Below are 27,149 nucleotides of genomic sequence, written 5' to 3'. Positions count from 1 at the left end.
CCAATACGATAAAGTAAGTGACTTGGGTTGCAAACCAAGTCACCAAAATCCAAAATACAACCATTGTTTTAGGAAATAGCAAATTCCCAAGTCGAATAAGGAAATTGAAAATAGTTCTAAAATTACAAAATACAACACAAAATAGAGACAAAATAAAGCCAAGCTCCCATTGATCTAGCACCATGGGTGGCTACATCTAGCTTCCCTCAAGATCTTCTAGGCTTGCTTTTCTTTGCCCTTGTCCTTGCTCGGATGCCCTAATTACAATAAAAAGGGAATTATCACAGCTTGTATCACAATAGCAAAGTTGAGATCGAAACATAAAAAGATAGGGATAATTAAATTACCTACTCGAATAACCTTTCCAGCTTTGATGTCGCCTAGGTACTTAGGACAATTCCTCTTCCAATGCCCAATGCCATTACAATAGTGGGATTTGTCCCCGGACGGGGAACCCTTCTTGGGCTTAGAGGAGCTAGCTTCACAAGCTTTTACCTTAGCTTGTTCTTAAAGGAGGTTGGCTTCTTACCCTTGGCGCCACCTTTCTTGAATTTTCCCTTGCTCTTTTAATTGATGTTAAGCACATCCTTGGTGGTGCTAGCATTTAGCCCCATATCCCTCTCGGCTTGCACAAGCATTTCTGCAATTCATCGAGGGAAACTTTCAAGTTTTGCATATTAAAATTCACCCGGAATTGAACATATGCTTTAACCTTGTTCAAGGAATGAAAAATTCGATCAATGATGAGTTCTTCGGGAATGTCTACCTTTTTCATTTTCAATGTCTCAACATGTTCCATCAACTTGAGCACGTGAGGACTAACCTTTTGGCCCTCCTTAATGTTGAGATCGAAGAATGCGGATGCCGCTTCATATTGAATAATCCTCGGAGCTTGTGAAAACATGGTCACAAGTTTCGTATAGATCTCATAGGCGGTGCTAATCTTTATAGCACTCCTTTGGAGTTCGGCCTCCATTGAAAAGATCAACACATTTTTGATCGCGGCCGACTCCTTTTGGTAAGTCTCATAGGCTTGCCTAGCGGCGGGAGTAGACCTAGCGGTCGGTACGGTGGGAGAGGCCTCGGTGACGTAACGAATCTTATCGTCACCCTCCGCGGCCAAGCGAAGTTGGGCGTCCCAATCGGCGAAGTTTGACCCATTCTTTTCTAGTTTACAACGATCCACGAAGGATCGGAGCCATGAAACATTGGTGAGAGTGTTCGCGCTAGTGGAAGCGTTTGAATTTGGAGTTGCCATTGCAAATGAGAAAACAAATTCGACTACAAAATAAAGATGTAGGAATTAATAAACATCTATTGTTTTAATAATAATAATAATAATAGTAATAATAATAATAATTGTTAACATTTTAAACAAGTTTTAAGCATTTATATAGTGACCTCTACCCAACTATTATAAATGATCCCGAGATCCAAATTCATATTAATTCGGGCACGGTGAGCCTATTCATCCCTTATCAATATAACTTGGTGGATTAACTCCTTAATCGATTCTACTTCTAGAACTCTCGGTCGATAAAATTACTCTAATATTTATCTTTAGCCCGGAACACATGCGACTAGGGTCACGAATACTTCCGTTGAGCTCAATCCAAATTTCGATGTAATAACATTTTATTATCCCACTTCGCCAACGTAACAAGGTTTGTATTACGGTGAAACCGGCTTAACTCCCTTATGAAATTGGTACTTCATGGGTTCTACTATTTGGTAAGGCTATATCTCAATTATTAATTTAGCGAGAGGTCATGTCAATTTATTATCTATCACGTTTTAAGTGAACTAAAGCGGTGAACTACGATAACTATAATTGAGACGGTCGATGACTCGATTAAATAAAATGCATGTTTAGTTATGGCGATTTAGCGATGCATGCAAACATATAAAAAAAATGCTAAGCATAAATATAAAGTCCTAGTATGGCCTTCCTAAAATAGTAAATCTAATAAACTATTACAAATTCGGAAACCAACTCCTTTGTTCCCTTGAACTACGGTCTTGGCACGCATCTCGAGGTAACACCGTCTTCATGGAAACTCCGAGAAATTACAAATAATAAATAAAAATTATATAATTTCCTATTATACATTAGTAATAAAAAAAATGTATTAAATTACAAAATGGTGGTACGAGATCACAATAATTACAACCGAATCGATATACCTATGCATTTCGGGTAATATCAATTAAAAACTAAGGCCATACTAAGTAAAATTACATAATTCAAAAATTATATAAAATAAAAAATGACAATCATAAATAAAATGCAGCATTATAATATGTATGAACATGCTTAATTTTATGTTAAATCACCTTTTAAGAGCCAATATCATATATTTTATCGGTTTTTATGGATTTACATGATTATAAGCTTGTTAAAATCACAAAATGTCTCATAAATCCATATTTATGTTCAAGTTAATTACCCTAAACATCATAGGACTGAAAACTTAGTCTTCACTAACACTTTGACAATAATTCAACTTGATTTCTTAATATTGTTCATTATGGACCCAAAAATACAATATTATATTATAAACTCCAAATAAAATTATAAAAATTCCAAATAATTTCAAAATTTGAAATTCAAACTCATGAACATTCTATAAAAAATACCATGACACTCATAGTGTTTAAAACTTAGGTTAAAAATTTTGAAATTTTTTTGAGAAAGACATCGTTGCGGTTTATCAGTTTTAACAACCATGACCATTAAATTATGAGAAATATAATTTTAATCAACTTTTTACTTTTAGATCTGAAATGTGGGATAGAAAAGCAACATATGACGTTTTTCTATAGTCATGAAATATGTTTTAGCATTATAGGCTAATTTAAGTCACTATTTATTGAATTGTTACTCAAAAATTCATAAATCATGCATAATAAGTACAATACGTCTAAGTTTTTTACACATACTGAGTAAAAATACATGTGACAACATATAAAAATTCCATGACCAGATTCGAAATTTAACTTATATTAACCTAATAAACCCTTAAATTCAATTTAAGCTTATAAAATCCATATTTCATGCAAAATAACTTAGTTATTCACGAGATTTAATATGCCATCAGTAGATAATATATGTGAAAACATATCTAAAAACCACTGAAAAATTCGAAGTTTAGCTATTTTTCGTCCAAAAATGACATTTTTCTCATAAAAATCACATTTTAATGCTAATAATATATAAAATGAACAATAAAAATCCATAAATCGTCCCATATGACCTAAAATCCATTTAGGACCAGAAACTTTTAACATGAAAAATTATTTCATGATTTATCTTCATAAATCCTAGATTACAAGTTTTATTTGTTAACAAATTAACTCGGAAAAACTAACCCGATTTTGCATGCAACAGCCTGGTTCTGATACCACTTGTTGGGATTCGTTAATCTCAAAATTTATATATTGAATATGTGATAAATTAATTTAGTCATAAAATTAATTCTAGATCTTATGCATGCAAAACAAATACAAGAGTAAGGAGAAAAATGGTTCCTTACATTGGCTATTTCGGATATTTTGGCACTAGTAAGGTCACTTACCTTACTTAGTTCTTGAGCTTTCCAAATGGATGAACAAGATCCAATAATAAAATCTTCTCCTCAGGATTGTACCAAGGAAATCCTTCTTAATACAAATATTAATTTAGTTACTAGAAATTAATATTTGTTCCCTTAAAATTACTAATATTATGTGTATACTACTTCTAGTATTAAGAGAATAATATTAGAGATTTTATGTGAGTTTTTATGATTTTGTTCAACAACAAAACTTAGAGAGATAAGTCACTATTCAAGTGAATGAATAATATTAGAATGAATTGGTGTTTTATGAAAACACACTACTTGAGTGTGTATAGAGGAGGCCACCGGTTTTTGGCCATGGGTAGAGTGCCCAATCCTCTTGCATTTTTCTCTTCTCCAGAGTGTAGATAGGGAAGCCTAAGATTAGTAGGTAATCATGATGTCTTCCACTAAATAAAAGAATTAAGCACAACCAACCTCCTCTCCTTCATTTACACGGCACCCTTAACTTTTTAAGGGTCCATTTTAAGTTTGTCAATTTGCTAATATGTATTGTGTGACATATTGGACATGTTACTAGACATGTTGTTTAAATAATGCATTTTTAACAAATTAAAAATTATTATATAAACATAATAAATCACATACAAAAATTAATTAGTAATTCACAATTAATATTACTTAAAATGGGTCATATAATTATAAATTAAAACTACTTGTATTTATAATAAACAATTCATTCTTATTTCAATTGTTTCATAAACAATAAATAAATCTTAAGTAATAAAACAATTTAATTACTTAGAACGAATCTTATTTAAACAAATTACAATAAGATACGTATAATTACTCACAAAATCATTTGTTCAATTTTAAGGAATTAATTAACTTGTATCATCATACAGTTAATTAATTAATCAATTAAGAATGTTTCCCTAGAGGTATGACCTTAAGGGATCAACTGATCACCACCGTCACACGACAGTAATGTCAAACTCTAGTCAGCCAATCATTACCGATTAATGTGGATCTGTCGACAATAAAATGTTACATTCCCTTAGGTATTCTTAATATGAGATTTAAACATGTTACCGCATTATTGTCGAGGACACATACTCCAACAATCTCTCACTTGTCCACGACAAGTGTGCGTCACCAATTCTCTTGTCCTATTACTATCTCCCACTCAATGCAAGGTGTCTTGCAGGTCGTACTTGCCTTTGATCATATCGTGAGTGGTTTCCTCGATCTGGAGAACAACTGTCTGACCGGAGTTATCTACCATACATACCTTCCGAGCGTGGCCACGTATTTCCAGTTCATTACTCCTCGAGTGGCCTTGAGATATAAGATAACCCTGACGGGGATGGACAATTCCCATTGCACTCTTCCCTTCGATTAGCCACAGCTCATTATGACCCAAAACATGCCCATTAGACCCCAATTACGGAGGTCGCCGAGCGTAAATCAAAGTCACTCTGAAACTGTGCCATCTTAGGGGAACAGTCATTAGTCAAATAATTGACTCATAAGAATACCATAGTAGGTCTCGCCAAGACCAGGCTATAAAAATTTCCAGTACTCTATAGGCGGTCATAGGTCCGACAGAGTGTCCCTCACAGTCTGCCTATGTGATTCGACTAGTCATCTCTTATTACTTTATGTCACTTGAACTTGCCATCAATCGCATCACACTCTAGTTTCTTCGAGATGTCACCTCATGTAAGTAACTAGGGACGAACACTATGTTGATCCAGTTCACTTTAATGGGTTCAATATTGTCTCAACAATCTCGTTTGGATTCAACAAAGTACAAGATGAGTTAATAATAACTCAAACAATAAATATGATTATCACACACGAGTAGTCAATACCATGTTGCTACTCCATGTCTTATAATCATTAGTGCATTTGTGCACTTATGTAACGCAATAAAATTTTAGCTTTGTGAACATACCATGTGTCCAAGTGTTCAAACTTTCTATATTCCGATTTTCTTCAACTTCTTGTTATCCCTTATAACATGAATTTTACTAAGTACATGTCCAGACTTCATACCAGACGTAGGTTCTTATGTTTTAAAAGAAGCTTTTACTGTTATCACATAACTTGTGATGTGGGTTTTGGTGGATAACACTACTTATAGTATCAACACATACCTCTTAATCACAATGTACTTAAGTTCATTTCGTAGAATCTGCAATGGATGACAATAGAATACTCTTTTCTAGTCCTTAACTCCTTATGTCAATAATCAGCCTAGGATTTTCACTATTCCAAATGAGTTTGGAAACATGAGTTTGTGTAACTTCTTGACACACAACTTATTTCTCTTCCAAACTATAGAACAGTTCATTAGTTGTCCTAGAGAATTCATGACGTTTCTTTAAGGCTTACCAATGACTCTCATATGGGTAGACTTGTTATCAACTTATCATGCTCCAAGCATTTAATTCGTCTAGCACATATGCATAATGGTATACATGATTGTACTAATGGCGGAAACATTAGTAATCATATTCATGTAGACAATAGTTCTTAGGTTCAAGTGAATAATCATAGCTCTATGATAATTCAAATTTCATCAATATGAAGAACCTATTAACTGATTGTATTAAGAAGGATCATTATCATCATAAGATACCTATCTAAGTGTCAATCCAACATCCCATGTTATAATAGATATGCATAATGTCTAATTTCATCCAGAATTGAAAAACTATTTGCACGTCATTTTCAAATGAGTAATAAGTTATAAAATTCATGAAGGATGATTGCTCCCACTAAACTTCATGTTTAAACATGACAGTTTCTTGCTCCCACTCAAGTCCATGTGTACACATGTTTCTCCATGGAAACATTACATAATGGAATGTTCATTTCTTCTCTAAGTATTAATCAAAACCATATATGTCATTCACATATCACTTTCAAAATACCCATTTAGGAAGTGGCGTTGATACTTTACTTACTTTCATAATTAATAGCAATATTTTGATCCTTAGCTTAGTTAAAAATTAACTTAGTTCTGCAGACATCGACATGCCACTCTATGCAACTCTTAATCATAAACTTCTATTCACTTTGGATTGGTCTCAACAATCCCAAATAAATCAAATTAATTGCATAGATATCATTTTAGTTTCATAGGGCTCTTAAGTAAAATGTCGAATTTTATGATCTCTTGTAACTTCATAGATCATAATCTAAATTTCAAACGAACGCCTTCTTTTGGTGTCCTCATATAGTTTCCTTAAGAACATCTTCTTTTGGTCTCCTCGAGTAGTATCCTGAAGAACATCTTCTTTTGGTCTCATCGCGTAGTATCCTCAAGAACATCTTCTTTTGGTCTCCTCGCGTAGTATCCTCAAGAACATCTTCTTTTGGTCTCCTCGCGTAGTATCTACCTTCTCAAGGCTTATGGCTAAAATACTCCCACTCTATCATTAGAAAAATATCCTATTTCTCCAAAGATAGCTTTTGAGCCACAAATAATGATGGTTAATGAGAAAATAAATCATAAATATATTTAATAGTGATTTAGTCAAGACATTTTAAAAGGATAACTTACACAAGACGATTTGAGTTGCATAGGTGAATCAAATGAGGTTGATAATGTTCTCTTATATGAGTTCAACAACTCAATCGTAACTTCATAATTGATCTTTCATCAGTAAGTTGTGACTTTTAGTCACTATGACATAAGGAGAATCGAATTCATAGCTTATGGACATATAATGAGGTGATCATTATAATCGTCTATATAATCAATTTAAGTCGATAATCTTATGTTTCTAGATGCAAGTAATGTATGATGATAAATTTTAGAACAACCAATACGATAAAGTAAGGGACTTGGGTGGTAAACCAAGTCACCAAAATCCAAAATACAACCATTGTTTTAGGAAATAGCAAATTCCCAAGTCGAATGAGGAAATTGAAAATAGTTCTAAAATTCCAAAATACAACACAAAATAAAGACAAAATAAATCCAAGCTCCCATTGATCTAGCACCATGGGCGGCTACATCTAGCTTCCCTCAAGATCTTCTAGGCTTGCTTTTCTTTGCCCTTGCCCTTGCTCGGATGCCCTAATTACAATAAAAAAGGGAATTATTACAACTTGTATCACAATAGCAAAGTTGAGATCGAAACATAAAAAGATAGGGATAATTAAATTACCTACTGTAATAACCTTTCCAGCTTTGATGTCGCCTAGGTACATAGGACAATTCCTCTTCCAATGCCCAATGCCATTACAATAGTGGCATTTGTCCCCGGATGGGGCACCCTTCTTGGGCTTAGAGGAGCTAGCTTCACAAGCTTTTCCCTTAGGTTGGTCTTAAAGGGGGTTGGCTTCTTACCCTTGGCACCACCTTTCTTGAATTTTCCCTTGCTCTTTTGATTGATGTTGAGCACATCCTTGGTGGTGCTAGCATTTAGCCCCATATCCCTCTCGGCTTGCACAATCATTTCGTGCAATTCATCGAGGGAAACTTTCAAGTTTTGCATATTAAAATTCACCCGGAATTGAACATATACTTTAACCTTGTTCAAGGAATGAAGAATTCGATCAATGATGAGTTCTTCGGGAATGTCTACCTTTTGCATTTTCAACGTCTCAACATGTTCCATCAACTTGAGCACGTGAGGACTAACCTTTTGGCCCTCCTTAATGTTGAGATCGAAGAATGTGGATGCCGCTGCATATTGAATGATCCTCGGAGCTTGTAAAAACATGGTCACAAGCTTCGTATAGATCTCATAGGCGGTGCTAATCTTTATAGCACTCCTTTGGAGTTCGGCCTCCATTGAAAAGATCAACACATTTTTGATCACGGCCGACTCCTTTTGGTAAGTCTCATAGGCTTGCCTAGCGGCGGAAGTAGACCTAGCGGTCGGTGCGGCGGGAGAGGCCTCGGTGAGGTAACGAATCTTATCGTCACCCTCCGCGGCCAAGCGAAGTTGGGCGTCCCAATCGGCGATGTTTGACCCATTCTTTTCTAGTTTACAACGATCCATGAAGGATCGGAGCCATGAAACATTGGTGAGAGTGTTAGAGCTAGTGGATGCGTTTAAATTTGGAGTTGCCATTGCAAATGAGAAAACAAATTCGACTACAAAATAAAGATGAAGGAATTAATAAACATCTATTGTTTTAATAATAATAATAATAATAATATTTGTTAACATTTTAAACAAGTTTTAAGCATTTATATAGTGACTTATACCAAACTATTATAAATGATCCCGAGATCCAAATTCATATTAATTCGGGCACGGTGAGCCGATTCATCCCGTATCAATATAACTTGGTGGATTAACTCCTTAATCGATTCTACTTCTAGAACTCTCGGTCGATAAAATTACTCTAATATTTATCTTTAGCCCGGAACACATGCGACTACGGTCACGAATACTTCCGTTGAGCTCAATCCAAATTTCGATGTAATAACATTTTACTACCCCACTTCGCCAACGTAACAAGGTTTGTATTACGGTGAAGCCGGCTTAACTCCCTTATGAAATTGGTACTTCATGGGTTCTACTATTTGGTAAGGCTATATCTCAATTATTAATTTAGCGAGAGGTCATGTCAATTTATTATATATCATGTTTTAAGTGAACTAAAGCGGTGAACTACGATAATTATAATTGACACGGTCGATGACTCGATTAAAAAAAATGCATGTTTAGTTATGGCGATTTAGCGATGCATGCAAACATATAAAAAAAAATGCTAAGCATAAATATAAAGTCCTAGTATGGCCTTCCTAAAATAGTAAATCTAATAAACTATTATAAATTCGGAAACCAACTCCTTTGTTCCCTTGAACTTCGGTCTTGGCACGCATCTCGAGGTAACACCGTCTTCATGGAAAATCCGGAAAATTACAAATAATAAAAAAAAATTACATAATTTCCTATTCTACATTTGTAATAAAAAAAAATCTATTAAATTACAAAACGGTGATAGGAGATCACAATAATTACAACCGAATCGATATTCCTATGCATTTCGGGTAATATCAATTAAAAACTAAGGCCATACTAAGTAAAATTACATAATTCAAAAATTATATAAAATAAAAAATGACAATCATAAATAAATTAAAGCATTATAATATGTATGAACATGCTTAATTTTATGCTAAATCGCCTTTTAAGAGCCAATATCGTATATTTTATCGGTTTTTATGGATTTACGTGATTATAAGCTTGTTAAAATCACAAAATGTCTCATAAATCAATATTTATGTTCAAGTTAATTACCCTAACCATCTTAGGACCCAAAACTTAGTCTTCACTAATACTTTGACAATAATTCAACTTGATTTCTTAATATTGTTCATTGGGGACTCAAAAATACAATATTATATTATAAATTCCAAATAAAATTATTAAAATTCCAAATAATTTTAAAATTTGAAATTCAAACTCATGAACATTCTAGAAAAAATACCATGACACTCATAGTATTCAAAACTTAGGTTAAAAAGTTCGAAATTTGTTTGAGAAAGACATCGTTGCGGTTTATCGGTTTTAACAACCATGACCATTAAAATATGAGAAATATAATTTTAATCAACTTTTCACTTTTAGATCTGAAATGTGGGATAAAAAAGCAACATATGACTTTTTTCTATAGTCATGAAATATGTTTTAGCATTATAGGCTAATTTAAGTCACTATTTATTGAATTTTTACTCAAAAATTCATAAAACATGCATAAGAAGTACAATATGTCTAAGTTTTTTACACACACTGAGTAAAAATACATGTGACAACATATAAAAATTCCATGACAAGATTCGAAATTTAACTTATATTAACCTAATAAACCCTTTAAATTCAATTTAAGCTTATTAAATCCATATTTCATGCAAAATAACTTAGTTATTTACAAGATTTAACATGCCATCAGTAGATAATATATGTGAAAACATATCCAAAAACCACTGAAAAATTCGAAGTTTAGCTATTTTTCGTCCAAAAATGACATTTTTCCCATGAAGATCACATTTTAATGCCAATAATATATAAAATGAACAATAAAAATCCATAAATCGTCCCATATGACCTAAAATCCATTTATGATCAGAAACTTTTAACATGAATAATTATTTCATGATTTATCTTCATAAATTCTAAATTACAAGTTTTATTTGTTAACAAATTAACTCGGAAAAACTAACCCGATTTTGCATGCAGCAACCTAGCTCTGATACCACTTGTTGGGATTCGTTAATCTCAAAATTTATATATTGAATATGTGATAAATTAATTTAGTCATAAAATTAATTCTAGATCTTATGCATGCAAAACAAATACAAGAGTAAGGAGAAAAATGGTTCCTTACATTGGCTATTTCGGATATTTGGGCACTAGTAAGGTCACCTACTTTACTTAGTTCTTGAGCTTTCCAAATGGATGAACAAGATTCAATAATAAAATCTTCTCCTCAAGGATTGTACCAAGGAAATCCTTCTTAATACAAATATTAATTTAGTTACTAGAAATTAATATTTGTTCCCTTAAAATTACTAATATTATGTGTATACTACTTCTAGTATTAAGAGAATAATATTAGAGATTTTATGTGAGTTTTTATGATTTTGTTCAACAACAAAACTTAGAGAGATAAGTCAATATTCAAGTGAATGAATAATATTAGAATGAATTGGTGTTTTATGAAAACACACTACTTGAGTGTGTATAGAGGAGGCCACCGATTTTTGGCCATGGGTAGAGTGCCCAATCCTCTTGCATTTTTCACTTCTCAAGAGTGTAGATAGGGAAGCCTAAGATTAGTAGGTAATCATGATGTCTTCCACTAAATAAAAGAATTAAGCACAACCAACCTCCTCTCCTTCATTTACACGGCACCCTTAACTTTTTAAGGGTCCATTTTAAGTTTGTCAATTTGCTAATATGTATTGTGTGACTAAATAATGCATTTTTAACAAATTAAAAATCATTATATAAACATAATAAATCACAAACAAAAATTAATTAGTAATTCACAATTAATATTACTTAAAATGGGTCATATAATTATAAATCAAAACTACTTGTATTTATAATAAACAATTCATTCTTATTTCAATTGTTTCATAAACAATAAATAAATCTTAAGTAATTAAACAATTTAATTACTTAGAACGAATCTTATTTAAACAAATTACAATAAGATACGTATAATTACTCACAAAATCATTTGTTCAATTTTAAGGAATTAATTAACTTGTATCATCATACAGTTAATTAATTAATCAATTAAGAATGTTTCCCTAGAGGTATGACCTTAAGGGATCAACTGATCACCACCGTCACACGACAGTAATGTCAAACTCTAGTCAGCCAATCATTACCGATTAATGTGGATCAGTTGACAATAAAATGTTACATTCCCTTATGTATTCTTAACATGAAACTTAAACATGTGATCGCATTATTGTCGAGGACACAAACTCCAACAGTTACCATCTTGGTTTCCCGAGGCGGTAAATCGGAGATACAATTAAGAAACATTTATTATAAATAAAAGTTTAGTTATTACAAACATAAACTAATGAATAAATGAAATACAACTCGTCTATGACTATGTCATCCATGCTACACTACTCGACTCCGAGTCCAAGGCGCGGCCCAAATCCCGATCACGTCAACAAGCAAACTTGTAGTCAACCTACTCCCCATATGATCGAAAATATCGTATGGATCGACACGGGCTACCCCGGAAATAGGTCACAGCTACACAAACACAACAAACGTCAGTTTCAACAAATAAAGTGTGACACGACTCGAGTGTGTGAATATGCAACATGACTATAATATGAATGACATGATATCAAACAACCAACACCACGGCACCGGGACATGCCCAGATATACCGACAACCGCACTGGTACCGGGATACGCCCAAACATACCAACAACCACAAACAGGTACCGGGACACGTCGAGACGTACCGGTTCCGGTAGCCAACCGGTTCCCCTGCCAGACGTCGTGTCTCAACCACACGAATCCCTCCATAAATTAAGTCATTAATGTGCACATCCCTCTTGGAGTGGGAAGTTCCAAGAGGCGACTTAAGCTTAAGACGGTCTCCCAACCGTCTTACGTCTCCTCAATGACCAAGTAACGCCCCCAAACAATCACAACCGTCATATTCTCCGATATACATGACAAATACAATAATACAAGATACCATACAATATGCCAATTACCGACTCATCAAGTCATCTTAACCAATATCATTTTATAATGCAATCCAACTAACATACCTATCTCCTTATTAATACTATTAACCACTAACTATGTTATAATGCAACTACTCTAATTATGTGACACTAATTACAACATTAACCACAACATATGTAATGACCTGTAGATACCTCATTTCTACACCTCCCGCCAGCCACCCAGTGATGATTGGCCCGCATGTTTAGTACGCGGAACGATTTATGACAGTCCGTAAGTTTATCATCAAGTGATAGCTCAAATAATTGTGTCTACACCTTGGTCGTCATCTACGCAGCGATACGGTCGTTGTGATAGTAATTAAAGTTCATTTGGAGTCCGGGTCAAAAAACCGCTTCATTTTCTAAGAAACCGTTTAAAATGCCGAGTCGGAATGTCCTAGAATATTCCGGATATTTATTCCATAAATTAATTTTATATCTTTTGGTAAATATATCCCATAAATCTTATTTTATGAAATAAGGAAGTAGAGATCCACCGCAATTTCTTAAAAGAAACGCGGAATTCTTTCTTCCGCAGGAGGAAACCTCTGAGGAAATGACACGGTAGATGCTGCGCCTCTTCGAAGGATCGCAGCAGCTGCTGCGCCTCTTCCCCAGCTCGTTTCTGCCTGTTTTCAGATTTTTTCTGTGATTTCTTTCCAAAGTTTGAGTCATTCCATAACTCTTCACATTTTTTAGTATAAATAGGGACCTTCGTTCCACATATTTTTCACGCGAGTGTCCGCCCTTCTCTTCTCCCTTTGCATTCTAAGACCGTGCTCTAAGCTTTTGACGCCTACGTGCTTGATCAATCGACCACGTAAGCTCAGATCATTCTGAGTTCCAGTCATGTTGCATGACCGACCAATTTGACCACTACACATCAATCAATTTAATCTAAATCCTCTAACGAGGGCACTTTCTACATACATTCGTGTCGGGCAATCAGTAAACATTAACTTAGTTAATCTCGTTTCGTCAAACATGTAAGTCTAAGGGTGTAAATCCCATCTTTTTATTGTATTTTATTTTTGCACTAATTATTCTAAGATTTACGTCAAAAGTATATTTAAAACCGACTTCTAAAACCCTTTTATCAAACCGTTTTTACGGATTAGCAGTAACCAGACGTCGAGAAGAAACGCAGCATCTGCTGCGCCTCTTCCAGGGGTTGCCGCTGTTTCTGCTCTTCTTCTTCTTCCTCAGTTTTTCTGTTGTTTCGTTCCTTTTGCTTTACTTTCTTATTTTCTCTCTTTTCTTCATATATAAATAAATTTTAATACATTCTTTTTAATTGTCACGTTTTATTATGACTTAAATCCCTTATAATCAATATTTGCGAGTTTTTCATCATTAAATCAAACCCGGATTTTAGAGACTCGATTTGTTCATATCATGCTTCTGGAATTCGTCCTTCGTACATATTTTCATCGCTTATTTCTAGTTTATTACATCCTTTCAAAATCGTTTCCGTCTTCGTATATAAACCTAATTAGTTTTAGCTCGTTTTAATTCGCTTTTAACCCGTTTTGACCCGTTTTAATTTGTGTTTATCGCTTTTATGACGACTTCATATGTAATTAATATGCTAAATCACTTTCACTCGAGTCAAATATCGATAATCAATCATTAAACACATCAACGAATGCTAATCGCTCATGATTCGACCTCACACCAGAACTCACCTCGAGAATGCAGGCGGTGAAAGTTGCGCCTCTTCCAAGGGACGCAGCAATGCTGCACCTGTTCCGGGATAAATTCTGTCTCTGAATTTCCGTTCTTGCTTTGACTTAATCCTTTAATTACGTAATTAATTGACTATTAACCATAATATCACTCTTAATCTGTCTTATTTTTGTTACTTTAATTTTCACCTTTTCCATTTTCTTTTCTTTTCTTTTCCTCAAATCGTCCGTCTTAAGTGTATTTTTGACGTAAATCAATTAAATCATTGTAATTTTAATTATCGCTATTTATTTATTGTATTTATTAGGGATGATAAATTTATTTGTTTTTCACATGTAATCAATTCTAACTCTCAACTCGACATTAATGGTTGCTAAATTATTTGCTCACCGACATAGTTTATTTCACATGCTAGGATTAATCTATGGATGTTGCATTGCATGCATCTAATCGACATCATATCAAATACGAACGATTTCCCTAATCATTAGTAGATGCCGCTATCGAGGCGGGCGGAATTAGGTGTTCAGTAAAAGGACTTCCTAATACCTACCCTCACCCCTTACTCCATATCTCTGTGAACATCCGTGTTCATTGGCATCCACGAGAGTCATTCTAGACATAGAATGCTAAGGGTAACGAGTTCTTAGTGTTCATGTCACTACTTTGTGTCTTGACATGACACGAGGTATTCGAACGGTTCCAATTTCCCATAAAAATTGGTGGCGACTCCACAAATGCAAACGCTTGTCCCAAGCGTCCCCCTGTGGCCCCCGTGTCCACAGTTTGGCGACTCCGCTGAGGAAAATACACTTACGTGTTACCCAGGGTGAAAATTGAACAAGGTTAAGGAATAGTTTATATGAGACAGTTGTCGGTTTTCATTACTCTACCTTCTTAGGTCGTTTTATTCGGCCTTTTTAGGCCCAACCTAACCCATTTGACCAATCGTCTCGTACGATCCAAATTCTTATCTGGGCCTAAGGATAGATAGCGATTGACGTAAACCATACCGTGATGCATACTCATGTTTGTATCAAGGGCTTTCACTACTCGAGGAAATGGAGTAGGAACGGACCCTACTCATGTTTGGCATGGACCTCTCCACAGACCAGGGTTTGATTGCTTGGTATGGCAACCCACCTTTTCAGCCAAAACCCTTATAAATGCAATCAGCATACCGTTATAATGCATGTATGAATGTTTGTATCATATGTGATCGCCATTTTGAAAACAAAACTATGATGAAATTTTGTAAAATAAAAATCCTTTTCAAAACGTAAACATTTTCAAAGATGGCCTAAAATAGCGCAAAATGAGTCGAAACTCTGGCCTCAAAACCCATTTCAAAACCTCACTTCAAGTCAGCACTCCTACAACTACACTACAGTTGCTTAGGACAAACATTTTAAACGTTGTCATTTTCAAACCTCACTTAACATAGTGGCACACTACCACTTCACAAGTTGAGTCTTTTTCGCGTAAGTGTGCTAAAATGGCCGATCGTGTTTTGATTCGTCATCGATCTCTTATCCCCAGTTTCCAAGATGCCTGGAACTAATAACGCAAGTGTTAATGGACAACCCCAAAATGGTAATGATCTAATCCTAGCTGCGCTCGTCCGTCTCCAAATAAGCTAAGACCAAGCTTATGCTCGCCTCAACGCTATTGAAGGCCGAATTGTTGCTGTAGAAACTAGGCTTCCTCCTGCAGAGAATGATGTTACTAATGCGAGCGTGCATGATGACATTCCACCCTTCGTGGGACAACAAGAAGTCAACCCTCAACTAGGTCCTACTGAAGATGAAAAACGACTCCAATACTTGGAGGAGCAACTAATATACCTTAAGGGAGATTGCATCTACAGGGAGAATAATCGTAAGTATGAGGGCGTGAATGCTCAATTGCCGACCAACTTTAACATGACTGACATTCCAAAATTCAAGGGGCACGAAAACCCTTTGAACCACATTCGTGCTTTCAAAGATTACATGTCTATCAAAGGCATCAAACCTGAGATGTTCCTAAGGATCTTTCCTTCATCTCTCGACACCATTCATAAACAATGGTTTTACTCTTTAGAGCACAAGAAAATTGCCACTTGGGATGATGCCGCAATTGAATTCACTAAACAATACGCGGATAATGCTGAGATCCAAGTCAACATGCGCACTCTAGAGGTTCTTACCCAAAATGAGAAAGAAGGCTTCACCGACTTCCTAAGTAAGTGGAGGAAGACTAGCACACAACTTGTTGAACATCCAGACGAAGCCACTCTTGTGGAAAAGTTCGTGGATAACCTGAGACCTATTTATACAAACCACTTGAGGTACCAAAACATAAAGTCTTTCAAAGATCTGACTGTGCTAGGGACAAGAATTGAAGATGACATCCGCAAAGGACTCTTGTCCAAAACGGTAGGTCGTGGATATCAAGGTTCTACGAGTCGTTCTTATGGCTCTACTAGCAAGACTGATGAGGTTAACCTTGACATACTCCAACAATGTTATCACAATAAACATGCTTGATACCGGGACGAAGGGAGTATCAGAGGAATAAATGAGAAGCTCGTAAAGGACAAGGTAACTGAATCATCTAAGAAGAATACCCCGCAAAGGAAGTTCACAAACATTGGTGATTCATATTCTAACGCTCTGAAAAGGTTGATGAAACAAGGTAAGCTCGAACCCATAGGACCTACACCTGTCCCAGAAAAGAAGTCTAAGCTCTGGGATGAGAGTGCATACTGCGAATATCATAGAGGCAAGGGACACGATACAGAGAAATTTTTTAAACTAAAACATGTCCTTCAGGATATGATCGAAGATGGTCGTTTACCCATACCTCCCGGAGGTAAGCCTAACAATACTCAGAATCCTCTTGGAGTTCTGATGATCATGGATGAAGAATCCACCTTGGATTGTTCACACCTCATTTCTCCAGCCGAGGATGAGATTCATGAACTACAAGAGGAAGGGAGCTATTCCACCATTTCTCCTACCATTACCGATTTTATTGTATGGGCAAAGAGTGTGAGTAGGCAAGTTTCAGAGTTGGAAGTTGTAGTGGCATTTCTACGCAATCCCGGCACCATACTTAGGGAAATATGTCACTAACCCTGAGTCTATCTTAAGAGTCTACAATGCAAGAGGTAATCACGGTAGTTGACAACCTAGTCGACCAAATAATCAGTCTAGAAGCCGAGATCATCGGGTTGAAAGAGCGCAGTATCGTCAACGGAATATGGGACGATGACGATGAAGATGAATACCTCACAGAACACTATTTAGTCAAAGCTAGTAAGGATATAGTCAAGGCTAGTGAGGACCAAGATATAGACCACCTTACTCGTTCACGGCGTCCATATCAAAATATCTCTCAGAACGGTCCTACGACTAATGGTCCAGTTACTAACACCAATGTCATCACACCAAATGATGGCAAAGATATACATCTATTGACCACTTGCTAAAACAACTGCAGAACTCAAAGGCTGATCTTTCAGTCTGGCAACTAGTTGCGAGTTCATTTCCTCATCACCAAGCGTTACTGCAAGCATTAGTTAAACTGAACGTGGCACACAACTCTACACCTGATGACGTAGTCAACTTGGTCTTCCAAGATTCGGTTAAACTAAGTAACCCAATTACTTCCTCGGACAAAGATTTGCCTCCCTTCGGAGCTAGTCATAACCTAGCTTTATACATTATAGTTATATGCCTAAAGAAGAACGTACCAATGACTTTGGTGGATGATGGCTCCGCAGTCAATGTCATACCACTAAAAACGGCATACAAGTTGGGCATAAAACAATCGGATTGGACTCCTACCAACCAAGGTGTTCGAGCGTACGATGGAACACGACGTAAAGTAGTAGGACTAATCAATCTCACTGTAGCCACACGGCCAATGGAGCGAAAGGTTACTTTTCAAATAGTGGATATCAAAGCATCATTCAATATACTTCTGGGAAGGCCTTGGATTCACGCTTCCAAAGTGGTAACATCCACCTTGCACCAGAAGATTAAGATTCCTCTAGGTAGCAAAGTAGTGACGATCATTTCGTCACCTATCAAGGCAGTAATAGAGAAAATGTCAAGTAACCAAGTAGTCACAGATCCAGTATATGAGCTTGGGGGCTTTCGGAGTATAAACCTTGTAGAGAGCGAACTGGCACCTATGTACTTCAACTCATACTCCAATTTAGTGGTCAACCATTAACTCAAGTCCCAAGGATACTTCCCAAGAATGTCATTAAATCCTGCCAAGAAAAATACCTTCGCACCTTAGAAGGAAGGAAACTCTCAAAGAATACCACTAGGTTTGGGATACAATCCCACAAAAGAAGAAGCCTTAGAAATGCTCACCCAATTCCAAAACCGTAAGGATAGAGGAATCCAGATGCGACCCTATCTCCCCACCCTAAATGGATACTTCGTTAGAGAAGGGAGTCAGGAGTACTTTCATGGGTTCCCCGAACCTTGGCACAATAAGGGAATGTAACTAGCTGGAATCGAGGTCTTCCACGATTGCTACTTCATCCCTCTAGAAACGGTTCCTACAGTCAAAACTCGTCATACACCTTGTTTTGACGAACAGGCTGTTAGCCTCCTGTTTAGGGAAGACCGATTCGTCAAGGCAGCACAGGATGAGATCATTACCATGGTACTTCAAGATGACCAATTCAGCCCTACATCATTGATCACCAAAACCAGTTCAAACCAGCAGAAAGGATGGGGAAAATCAATCAAGTGAACTAACAACCAAGGAAAGCTCTTCAAAGTCACCAATTGAGAAGGAGAGATGTTCAAAGGAGAACCTGAAGACAACAAATTCGAGTCAGAGTCGGATTCGGAGTCGGAATCAGAGTCTGAGTCTAGAGAAGTCGCTAGAGAGTCTTTTTCTGTCGTCACTCCCCATTCCCTTGTTTCTCCTAGCATAGCATCAAATAGTAACAGTAGCTCGGGAAATGTCCCAGCAGCTGTCCCTTTACTGCCACTGACTACTGAACAAATGGCTTCTTTGTTTCAACTCTTTTCAAAATTTAATATGAATAAATCAGATTCTGCTTACTCTTTGTGTTATTCTTAATGCAATTCTATTTACGATGATAATGAGGATAATCCTGACCCAGACTCAGTCGATTTATCTCCATACATAGTTAAAGAAATACTACAAGAGGGGGAAGGGGCACCAGTTATAGAAAATACCGAACCCATCAATGTAGGAACCGAACTAGAACCCCAAGAACTTAGGATAGGGACGACCTTAAAACCAACTGAAAGGGGCAATTTCATAGATCTCCTACACGAGTTCAAGGACGTTTTCGCTTGGTCTTACAAAGACATGCTAGGAATCGACTGGGATATTGCAGAACACAGAATTCCAATAAAACCAGGTTTCAAACCCGTAAAACAGAAGCTTCGTCGAATGAGGACCGAATTGGCTCTAAAAATCAAAGAAGAAGTCGATAAACAATTCAAAGCCGGGTTTATCAAAGTTTCTGAGTATTCAGACTGGGTGGCTAACATATTCCCGATACCCAAAAAGGACTGGCGAATCTGAGTTTGTGTTGATTTCAGAGACTTAAACAAAGCAAGTCCCAAAGACGACTTCCCTTTACCACACATCGATATATTGGTAGATAATACAGCTGATCACGCGTTGTTATCCTTCATGGACGGGTATGCAGGGTATAATCAGATCAAAATGGCCATAGAAGACATGCATAAGACAACCTTTGTTACTCAATGGGGCACATATTGTTATACTGTTATGCCATTCGGGCTAATCAATGTTGCAGCTACATATCAACGCATTGCGACCACATTGCTACATGACATGATGCAAAAAGAAGTAGAAGTGTACGTCGATGATATGATTGTCAAGTGCAAAGATAGGAAGGGGCATATTGATAACATTCGCAACTTCTTCCTAAGATTGCGCAAGTACAACATGAGGCTCAATCCTCAGAAGTGTGCATTCGGGGTAACGTCAGGCAAGCTTCTGGGATATGTCGTCAGTCTGAGGGGAATAAAAATTGATCCGTCGAAGATCAAAGCTTTAATCGAAATACCGCAACCCCAAACAGAGAAGGAGGTTAGAGGATTTCTAGGCAAAGTACAGTATATAAGCCAATTCATATCGAACTTACTATGATCTGCGGACCCATTTTCAAAAAGCTCAAGAAAACAGGTCATACCATATGGGACGACGACTGTCAAAAGGCATTTGGCAGAATTAAGGAGATACTGGCTAAGCCACTAGTGCTAATGCCACCTCAACAAGATCAACCTCCTGGTTTATATCTCATAGTAACAGAAATAGCCATGGGGGCTATGCTCGTATAAACTGTTGGAAAAGAAGAAAGAGCTATCTATTACCTTAGTAAGAAGTTCATAGAATACGAGTGTAAGTACACACCTCTCGAAAAGACATGCCTCGCTCTTGTGTGGACAACAAAGAAGCTATGCCACTACATGCTTAGCTACTCTGTCAAGGTGTATTCTAAAATGGATCCCGTCAAATACCTCTTTAAGAAACCCGTTCTCAACGGACGTTTGGCAAGGTGAACCTTAATGCTCTCAGAGTTCGATCTCGAATATGTACCTCTGAAGGTCATAAAAGGACGCGCTGTTGCCGAATTCTTCGCAGATACTCCTATCAACGACACCCAAGCAATAGACATGTGGTCATTTCAAGAAGAGGATATCCTACAGACCAGTGTAGACTCTTGGGATCTTTATTTTGATGGAGCATCGAATTTTAGGGGATTTGGAATAAGAGTGTTCCTCATTTCTCCTGAAGGCGAGTATACACCACTTTCTGTCAAACTCGACTTTGAGGTGACAAATAATGCAGCAGAATATGAAGCTTGCCTCATTGGTCTACAAGCAGCAGTAAGTTTAGGCATCAAGAACCTTCGAGTTCACGGAGACTCCTCCTTGATCATCAACCAAATTACAGGATCTTGGAAAATTCGAAGTGAAAATCTAGCACCCTATCAGGCTAGGATAGATCAAGTTTCTCAATTCTTCGATCAAGTCACCTATCTACACCTACCTCGTGAAGAGAATCAATTTGCAGACGCTCTTGCGAAACTTGCATCCTTTATTAATATGTCAGACAATATGGTAGAAATGCCTTTATGCATCGAACGACGGTCAGAACCAGCCTATGTACACCAAATTATAGATGAAGAAGGAAGTCCAAAGAAACCTTGGTTCCAAGCCATCATAAACTTCAAGCTCAATTGTCGATCATTTTCTTTAGAATCACGACGACGTTCTTGTTAGCTGCCTCTACCGCGCCATTAGTTTGAGGTCTATAAGGCGAGGAATGGTTGTGCTTGATTTTTTATTTGACTAGCAATTGTGCAGCTTCAGCTTGGAAATGTGACCTATTGTCAGTGATGATCTCATGTGGACAACCGTTTCGACAAATGATATTGGTTTGTATGAACTTTGCCACATGTTTAGCCGTAAGAGCAGTATAGGATGCTGCCTCGACCCATTTGTTAAAATAGTCGATAGATACCAAAATGAAACATGACCTCCTATTCTAGGTGAAGTGATCTTTCCAATGATGTCGATTCTCCAAGCAGAAAACGGCCAAGGAGATGTCATGGTGTAAAGAATTGAGGGAGGGACATGTTGCACATTACCGAAGAGTTTGCAATTATGGCAATGTCTGACGTATTTAATAGAATCTGACTCCATTGTCGTCCAGTAGTATCCTAGACGCGTGATTTTCTTTGCCATCATGGGCCCACTCATGTGAGGACCGCATTCTCCATCGTGAACTTCTTCCATCACTTTTTGTGTCTGTGAATGATCGAGGCAACGCAAAACTACTCCAAGAGATGTTCGTTTGTATAATTCTCCTTACATGAGAAGGTATTGAGAGGCTAGTAGGCGTATGGTGCGTTGGCCCGCCTGATATGTTTGCAAATTATATAATGCTCGCAACCTTCGTTCAACCAAGAGGATGAGTTCTTCATAAAGACGGGATTTCAGTTCGACAGGTTGCACAGCTTCCATGCCAGGAACATCAAAGAAGGAGACTTGGTCCTCATATCAGTCAACACTCTCCTACCTGTCGATCCACGTGAAAAGTTTAAACCCAACTGGGCCGGACCTTTCCTAGTCAAGTCCATACTCTCGGGGGGTGCGATTAGGATTACAGACCTAGATGGGAATGAATTTGCTAACCCAACTAACTTCGACCAACTGAAACGATATTACCCTTGGTACAGGATAGGAAACGCGCCTCGCACACCCACGTGCCGCTCATGTGACACAAAATAAAAATGGCCCTTGGCCCGCTGAAAGAAAGCTCATGTCACCATTCTCTTGCGTTTTGACATTTCGACATCCTCACATCATCAAATAAATTGAATTGTATTTTAGGAGTAAGTAAAGCTCATGCTTATTTTCTAAAAAGTTCATTACAAGCTCTTGCTTCGAACAATTATTCTTTTGTATTTATTTCAAACTACGCACAGGGTTTGATTTCATTTTTTAATGAATACGTAGTCAATCCTTAACTGGATACAACCCATTTTTTATTTAATGTAATTAGAAGGACATTTGCATTTGCATTTGAAATTCAATAAGAATAATAAAAGGAAATCATAATAGTTTCTTAACTAATTAATCTTTTATTCATTTGTTTCATAAATAATAATAATAACGCCAAATAATATAGACTGCTAAAAAAGAATGCTAGGGCTAGGATTCTAAAAACCCCGCCGTTTATTACAACTTAAATAATAATAAAAGTAATACTATAAATAAATGACTAAGGTTATTCTTCCATTTTCCCTTTGCCTTTGTCACCCTTGTCATACTTCTTGTCTCGACCACGAGCCGGACGCTCTTGTGCTATCTCCGACCTTATTACCAAAGGTCTCTCTCGCGGTCTAAACTTGCCATTTCGATCCATCACCATCTCTGATGGAGGCGTGTCGTTGTACGCCCAATCAAACACATTTATATTTCTCAACAAACAACTAGTTAGTGGTTAAGTCGAGGTCGATCCACGGGACGGTGTGCTTTGGGTTCCAAGTCTATGTATCTCAATTTATGCTAGTGTCACAATTGATTTGGGTTTGTAGTTGACGAGTCTAGACTAATGAAAGCAATAAAGTAAAATAAGCAATAACTTAAAAGATACTAGGATGTCATGGGATCATAGGGGAATCGTGGTAAGGAATCATAAATGAGTTCTAAAAATGCAAGCAATTTATTATTGTTGGATTTTATGTTAGTTCATATCAAGTAATTCATAAAGGGTGGATGATCTGCAAAACTAAGGACAAAATGAAAGATGGTTTCTGTACTGGTTTTTGAAATGAGCAGAATATTTACTCAGCTGCTAAGTGGTACACTTGGCTGCAAGGTAGTCAGATTAAAGTGCCCTGGTATCCTCTGATTTGGAACAAAGTTAACTCTCCTAAACATGCCTTTATTGGCTGGCTTGCTGTCGAGCAGAAGCTCATGACCAAAGATACACTTCTCAAATATGGGATTATTACTAATGGAAGATGTGATCTATGTTTGAATTATATTGAGACTCATCGGCATATTTTATCTGAAAGTGTGTTCAGTGCAATGTGCTGGAGTGCTTTGAAAACTTGGTTGGGGATCAATATGCCTAATCTGGGCATTTTGGAGTGGAGCATACACTGGCGTTGCAGGTCACTGATGAAGAAACATATAGTCTTTGCTGCTATTCTTGCGTTGATATAACATATATGGCATGCATAGTACTTATGTAGAGTCGATCTCAGGGTTTCGCGGCCTGCTCTGGTTATTGCTAGGGGGAAAACTGATGTTCAGCGTCGTGGACAATGTATTACATGGGGGACTAAATTCCAATAGATGGTTTGGACTGTGTAGACTACTTTGAGTTAATGTATAAGTCAGATGGTGTCATAATGTTTGATGTATTGGTGATTATGTACTCCAAAATTTTATAATTATTCTAATATAATTCACATTTCACCAAAAAAAGTAATTCATAAGAAGATTTGGGTCCCGAAGCCGAGTCATTTGTCACTGTACAACACCTACAAGTCGACTTAATTCTTCCTATTAAACTACATACATGATAAACCAAATCCTAGGGAAACTTACGTCTCGGAGCCGAGTCGATTAAGACTTTACAACACCTACAAGTCGACTTGGGTTATCCCTATTCAACTCTATGCAAGGTCCAACAAGGCTTCAGTTGGTTTATATCTTACAAGCCTTGTTGAATAGATAAGAAATGGGTAAAAAATGCAACGTTTCATAGTCTAGCATTTCATCAAACATGATATGTGCATAAGTTGAAGAATAAATAAGCAAGCATTCATATGAACTCATTAAGCATAAATCCATCTCATGATTAACTCCCCTAATCCCCCACTAATCCTAGTTAAGTAACTACTTAATTATTATCATCTCTCATTGTTCTTTATTACCTAGAACGATTCTAACAAATCCATTTCTTAAATAACATATCCACAATGGTTCCTTAACCATCTTTATGTGTTTTGAATACGGTTTTGTCGGAAACCTTGCGTAATCTCAATTTGTCATTTGTGTAATGCCATTACACAAATTTGGTGAATTGCATCAATAACACTTAACTTTACATCCTTAATGCTTCTTCAAACACTTAAGAGTGATTTGAATGGCTACATGGTAACTATTACTTAAATTTGATTTGAAACAATTCATCATAATCAAAGTATATGAAGTGTTATACATCATTTCCTATTTAATTGATCCGACAGCAGAAGCAAATGGAATCAATCAAAATGTTCAACTCGATTGAACTTGTCATGATTCTTATCAACATAAGAATTCTTATTTGATGCTAACATCATATGGATTTATCTCCATAAATCCAGATATTAAAGATGTATTATATTTCTCCAAGGCTTAAATCATTCACAATGATCAACATGTCATCCACATATGAGACTAATAAAATTTCCGTAACTCCCACTAAACTTCATGTATAAACACAACTTCTCGACCCATCGAGAAAAGTTTTATAACATGATCAAAATTTTAACTCCAACTCATTGATGTCCTACTTAAGACTATCTCTTAAGTTGCACATTGTCTTGGGATTGTAAGAACCTACAAAACTCATAACATGTATCGAATACATTCCTTCTTTGAAGAAGTGGGTTTTAGATTCACTCGCTATATATCTCATCATAATGAAACACAATCCCTAAGAAGATCCGAATAGTGCAAAACACTTTGCAAATAATCAAGCTTTGATATCTTTCTTTGATATCCAACAATTCCACTTGGAATTTATTTCGGTCTCATGTAAGTCATATGTTCATTACCTTCTAGAAGTAACACGAATTCATCATCTTCAACAAGTGATGAGATTAACCTCCTAGGTTTCGAAGAAACAACGTCTCATGTAGCCAAGAAAGTAGCCAAGAAAGACCAGTTTCTTGTGACATGCAATTCTTTTGTGGCTCTTGAATATTTTCTCCCACTCTGTCTTCTAGAAATAAACTTGTATTTTAGAAAGACAGCTTCACGAGCCACAAACCCGATGTACTCGTGATTATTGGGAGGGCGAATGAGCACTTGTTTCTTTTAAAACTTACAAGCATGATACCCTACCATTTCATATCTCATATGAATCGTTTAGATTTAGTGAAAAAATTATTTTAAACAAAATGATAAAATCCCCAAAAATAAGATCAACTAACTCAAAGTAACTTGATTAAAGTCCAACCATATCGAATAGGGTTTGATTTCTTCATTTAACCACACCTTATCCCATAATGTGTGCTAAGAGAGATTTAACTTGTGATACTATATCACATTTCCTTTGGCTTATATCAAAGTCTTTACTTAGATAATCCCATCACGGCTAAATCGTGATTCTTTGAACTCTTTGAACTTCTTAAAAGATTTCTTCTTTGTACCTCATTAAGTGAATACTAAAGTATAAACTTAATCGTCGGTAAAAGAAAATGAGCAACCTTTTCTAGATCAATGATTTGTATCTTCGATCTCCTTTTCAATCAAAAGGCACGAGACATCTTGCTTTGAATACAAGATACGCATATAACATAATATTGACAATCTAATGGTTCCAAAAGTACTCGGTAACTCTTTGCGTTTATCATTCCAGAATTTAGATTTAATCTGGGTTACCAATTTGAGTCTTGCATCATCTACGTGATATATCATTCTAGCTTGGTTTAGAATATCATCACATTGATTATGGGCTAGCCATAAATCAAATCGTGGTGTATTGGGTCACATAAGTGAAACCTCTTTTATGTCAAAACAAAATTATATTCTTATTTAGAGTTTATGCACTTAATAGTCATAATTAAGGTACAACTATAAACCCAAAACTAGATTGAGTACACAATGATTCTATCTCTCGACATCATTTGTTGCTAGTCGTCATATTCTAATCATCCTATGTATTAAATACAATGATGAAAACCACCATCGGTTTCTAATAATGACGAAGTAGTACTAGCAAAACTTATGTCAATCAAATAAACATTTAGAGAAGAAAGTCTCATTAGATGTCCCACAACTAATTTGGTTATTCTTTCAATAATTTGGGGTAGTTTCCTTTCTAGTGTCCAACACTTCCAAAAATGGAAACTTTATCGGTCGGGA

Source organism: Silene latifolia, chromosome X (assembly GCF_048544455.1).
Source record: "Silene latifolia isolate original U9 population chromosome X, ASM4854445v1, whole genome shotgun sequence".
In the NCBI taxonomy this organism is placed as follows: Eukaryota; Viridiplantae; Streptophyta; class Magnoliopsida; order Caryophyllales; family Caryophyllaceae; genus Silene; species Silene latifolia.
The sequence above is the reverse complement of the archived record's forward strand: the minus strand, read 5'-3'. Positions refer to the sequence as shown.